The sequence below is a fragment of the Patella vulgata genome, chromosome 3, assembly GCF_932274485.2.
Source record: "Patella vulgata chromosome 3, xgPatVulg1.2, whole genome shotgun sequence".
NCBI lineage: Eukaryota > Metazoa > Mollusca > Gastropoda > Patellidae > Patella > Patella vulgata.
In genome coordinates this window covers 70,486,694-70,492,693 of record NC_065881.2, presented here as the reverse complement: position 1 = coordinate 70,492,693, position 6,000 = coordinate 70,486,694, and positions in this window count along the sequence as shown.

Below are 6,000 nucleotides of genomic sequence, written 5' to 3'. Positions count from 1 at the left end.
CCAACTGGAAATAATTATGTGCAGAACCTCTTGGAATATGTTAAGAGACATAATAGGGTGTCCAAAAACAGAAAATCGATTGTAACTTTGGCTGTTTATGGCCGAGTACAAGCATTTAATTTTCAGCATTTCAACTAGTCTGAAGGCTCAGCGCGGGGGGGGGGGGGGGGTGTCCATCAAATGGGCACAAAACCAGACCCAACTTTTCTAGAGTAAAATTTTGCGTAGAATACGATGCCGAGTGGTAATCAGTCCGCCGTTGGGGCGTTTTCGAGATATTCGGGGTCAAAGGTCAAATGGGTTCATTTGCACTGAAAGTGAATGCGCGGTCATTCTTGTATCATGAAAATAAGCTGAAAATGATCGAAAGTAATCACACTTTCAATAAAAATGTAAACTTGCTAACTTCACCTTTGTTCTTTGTGATCCCAGAGGTCAAAAGGTCACATTTTCCGTTTTAGCACTAGGAAGATTTAAAGTAATAAATGTCGGCGTAAAACATAAAAACTAAAGCGAAACCTGTTCTAATTAATAATAGGAACATTTAAAATTTATCTTTAGGTGGTCTTAGAACCAAACTTTTACTTTGGAACGTCGAAAATGATCATGCATAACAGAACCAAAACGCTCCAGAGCCTGTTTCAAAAATATGTAAAATCTGTTAAATCAAAATCTCTCCGAATTAGTTTTACAAGGAATGCTATACTCCAGCCTGCCGGCCGCTAACATTACCAATACGACAATATATCCTGTGAACTACTATGTACAATGCATTCGTGGGTTTTATCTGCGTATATGTTCCGGCGAAATTCATAAAAACTCATAAAAAGTTTGCAAACTTTTAATCTCGTCGCAAGATGCGTGTTTTCCCGTCACAGATTAACGTCGGTTTTCCTAGACTCGGATTCTCGGAAATCCACGCGGCCTGCAGGCTGGAGTCTAACACTGAAACTATTTAATTCTTTTTCAGATAACTAGTATCATTATGTATAACAATCCTTGTGAAAATAAATCGGAGAGATTTCGATTTGACAGTTTTTACGTATTTTTGAAACAGGTTTCAAAATGTGTTGGTTCTGTTATTCAAGATCATTTTCGACGTTCCAAAGTAAAAGTTCGGTGCTAAGACCACCTAAAGATAAATTTGAAATGTTCTTATTATTATTTAGAACAGGTTCCGCTTTAATTTTTATATTTTATGTTGCCATTTTATTGCTTTAAATCTTCCTAGTGCAAAAACGGTAAATTTCACCTTTTGACCTCCAGGGTCACTAAGACTAAAGGTGAATTTAGCAAGTTTACATTTTTATTGAAAGTGTGATTACTTTCGATCATTTTCACATTCTTTTCATAATACAAGAATGATTGCGCATTCACTTTCAGTGCAAATGAACTCATTTGACCCCGAATATCTCGAAAACGCCCCAACGGCGGACTGATTACCACTCGGCATCGTATTCTACGCAAAATTTTACTCTAGAAAAGTTGGGTCAGGGTTTGTGCCCATTTGATGGACCCCCCCCCCCCCGCGCTGAGCCTCCGGTCTAGTATAGCTGAAAATAGTTGTCTGTTCGTAGATTATACCGCATGAATATTAATCAGATGTGCCATCCACGTGCATACTTGTTTATAAGTGTGTGATGTGTCATTCAAGCTTCTGTCGTCGACTTTTTAACTTCAAGTTTAACAGTGTTTTTCATATAATGGTTTGAAGGGGTCCATAGGTTTTTCCAGTGTATTTGTCTTATGACGTTTTATCTCCGGTTTTTTAGACCAGGACTAAATGTCAAGTTATAACTATATGTATTTGTATTAACAATTATGTATCAATAATATAATAAACGTCTGATACAGCGTTGTGACAGGCTTAATGCATATTTTTTTGTTATTTACTGTTTTGGTTGTATATGAGCGAGAACAGACCACCCTTACTATTCACTTTGTGTCTATACCTAGGTTTTAGGATTGAAATAGTCCATTACAACCAATAGCTACTTTGAAAACGTATGATGTCATTGTGAAATCCAAAATGGTCGACACAAATCTATATAAACTATCACAATGAGCATCCCAGAACGTTAATTGTGGTGTCTATACATATGTTATAGAGGTCAATCAATACTAATATTTGTGACTTTCGTTTGTTTGGTCAGGGTTATGTTACTTCCGGTTCATGGCTATACCCGTTCTACGCCGGGTCAACAGATAGTATATCCAATAAAACCATGCGCAAAGTTATAAGCCACATTATTACACGCCTTTTTTTAGCTGCAAATGTAATCATTAATTGGTATAGTTGTCTTCTTTATTTCCTGAGATTAACTTTAGAAAGCATATGATTTGATTGTGGTGATCTGCCACCCATTAACACAATGCTATAGACCTTGGACATAATACTTAACCTTAGCTTAAATTTATTTACCATGCTAGAGGCGCCTCTACTAGACGTTGCCTAATCATTTAATTGCGGCAAATGATCATTAGGCGAATTCTCAACATTTGACAATATCTAGGACATTGGATTGATTATCCAATCTTTTACGTAACTATAATACGAAATACATCTTTTCAGATAGCGGAGGTAAATACCCCCAAAGCAAGACTTCGACCTTCATGAAACAATTTTCAAGAATTGTCATTTCAGACAATCTATCGGCACTACCTGTTCAAGACTCAACACTCCTAATTTAATTTCCCCCGCCTTTCGAGGAGAGAACAAGGGACTATTAAAATTGGTCTGCCGTCACACTACTTAGGACACAATAACTCTCCTTCTAATTGAGCTAGAATGTTTAAACTTGGTGTATGTGTAACTAGTTAAATACCTTGATGGAGTTCGAAGATGAGCATGTTCCGCTCAGGGTAAGCAATTTGATTGGTCGATACTTTGGGGCTCGATAACTTTGATTACGCGAATGCCTTGGTGCAATGCGACGATATGCATTTTCTGTTTAGGGTAAGATGGTGAGCATTTTCTGCTTAGGCTAAGTAGATACTTCAATTTGATTGGCCGAGACTTGGAACACAATAACTCTCCTTTTAATTGAGGTAATGTGTTCAAACTTGGTGTAGGTGTTTATTACGTGAATGCCTTGATGCATTGCGACGATATGCATTTTCTGTTTAGGGTAAGATGGTGAGCATTTTCGGCTTAGGCTAAGTAGATAGGTCAATCTGATTGGTTGAGACTTAGGAACACAATAACTCTGCATATTTAAGTACAATGTTCAAATTTGGTGTATGTGCTTATTAGGTGAATGCCTTGACAGCGTTCAATCACATACATTTCCCACTAATTGGATTGATTGAGACTTTGGAAGACGATAACTTTGGTGTTAATTGGCAGAAAGTTATGAAACTAAGTATAAATTCATTATAACACCTAGACTAAGTTCGATGATGAGAATTTTCGACATAGGCTAAGTAGCGATACGAAATTTGATTGGCCAAGACTTTGGAATATAACAACTCTGCTTTTAATTGCGGTAGAATGTTTCAACTTGTGTAAATGTTCATTAGGTGAATGTCTTGACTGAGTTCAATGATTAAATTTTTCCCTATAGCTAAGCAGAGCTAAGAAATTCCATTGGTTGAAGCTTTGGGACAAGATTCTTACTGATGGAGAGTGATGAACTTTGAATGAGTTCGATCATAAACATTTTCTGCTTGGACTAAGATTAATTTGATAACCAGTTTTATCGCTCGGCCGTCTTCATTAGCCCAGCATAGGAGCAGAACAGTAGGACGTTAAACCCCATTTCATTTCATTTCATTTTATCGCTCGATACTTCTCGAAAAGATAAATGTGCCATCTATTTATTTTGCGATATCAGCGAAGGACATCAGCCTCACTGTTGGCTTGGTTTTTTTGTTCAAAATTTGGTCATGTGTTTAAACTTGCCCCAAATTTCACGTGTATGTAAGAAGTAGAACCCACGATGGTCACCAAATGTTGCTGACAGCTTTCGGCAAGATGACAACTGTAAATAGCATTGTTTTATTGCCCCCCCCCCTCCCCCCGAAGAAAGCAGGAGACTATTAAAACCGGTCTGTCCGTCTGTCTGCCCGCCTCTCTGTCTTATGTTCAAGCTTGGTGTAGGCGTTTATTAGACGAATGCCTTGACAGACTTGGATCATGCGCATGTTCCACTAAGGCTATGCAGAGATAAGCAATTTGATTGGTTGAGACTTTGGAACACATCAACTTTTATTAAATAAAAGAGGAACGAACAAACAATTGCATCACTGCATAAAACATGACCGTTACAAAATGTACAATTAATTGAACATTCATTGAAAGCACTGTTTTAATATCACATGGATATACAAATATACAAAGTTCTTTTATACAGAAGTCTCTGACACCCAGACGTTTATCAACTACCAGAAGTGTCCGGCTCAATCCACTGTTTAATTCATACTTTAATTAATGTTAAAGGATATTTCAAAATAAATCATGGAACCTAACCAATCGAAAAGATAACTACTTTATTGTAATCGAAACGTCTGTGCTGCTACACAGAAGGGAATATGTATAACATAATACTAAGTTGGGGTGGACGTACAGCATATAAAAGACTTTTAATTAGTTGCACTTTAGAATGATCGACAATCGCCTATATAGTTTTCACTCCTTAAACACCATTAGGAGGTGGTAAATAACAATATACAATAATGTTTCAAAAACGGTGTGCCAATTATGAATATGACCTGAAAGTGTATTAAAACGAAGGTCATTAGCCACTAGGTGTAGTATTATTCTATATACTTCGTTTTGTTTTTACAAAAACAAGCTAGTGTAAGTATGTGAGGATGATAATAATATAAGTCATGTGTTTAAAATATTTTAAAATAAAGCCTTAAAATAAATGACATCAATACAAGTCCTGTCTTGTTAAAGAATATTCCCATAAATCCTTAAATTACCTAGTCTGGGTTGAGAAATTCACAAAACATATCATGTTTTAAAGTCATTTTAGCATAGTCTACGTTTCTATGATTTTAGCCATCAAAATAAGGGATCACTATCCTTATCTGTTTAACCACAAACCCGGACAATCGACCCCCACCCCTTTCCATTATGTGGAATGTATTTAAGTGCTAGAATATAGAAATCATTATGTTTTAACTTTTCTTTTTTCTTTTAGAAAATATGACATTATTACGTGTTATCAATATGATTATGTAATTATTTTTGAAAATCTTTAGAATTGGAGGAAATAAAGATATAATGTATATTGAGCTGTAATAGTTATAATGCTCGAAATATGTTCTAAGGTGGTCATTTTATTGTCCTATACGTTATACAAGGCAAAACTCAAGTCGATATATTTCTGTTTTCATTGCGTCACAGAAGTATCTCGACAAAGTTATCACAACTTTCCAGTTTTCGTTTTGTTATCATTTTCAATGTAAGCATGTTTCTAAAACCAGAAGTTTTTTTCTATTATAACTATCCTACCGACCCTATTTTTTATTACTACATAGGCCATTTAAATCATAATTGGCCTTCTATAATTTCACGTAAACGGTTACTCGTAAAGGAATTTTCCTTCAATGTGCCTACATTTATATTTCATCTAGCACATGGCCGATCATGACTCACGCTATTTTTATTGTTAGTTTGCTTTTCACTTTGAGTGTAGTCTGTATCACTACAGGTCCGGACAATACAGCGCAGTAAACGCTTACGGCTAGCCCCACGGTTATATTCGCTTTATCTGAAGTGTACGTTTGTTGTTGTGTAGGTCCGTCTTGTATATTTGCTTGTGTGTGGTGCAGCCTCCCTGCACTTCCTGTTTAAGTTCAATATATTGACCTAATATTTCAAAAGTAGATTGTCACTTGTATCATTAGACCTGATTTTTAATGTAATGTTCGTTAAGACAGCCTTAAAAGTAACATTCTATGTCAATATCGAAGCCATTGAAATTCGTCTGTACACTGGTGATCTAAGCATCACAAAGTCATACATTATACTTTAAATATTGCCCTTCACAT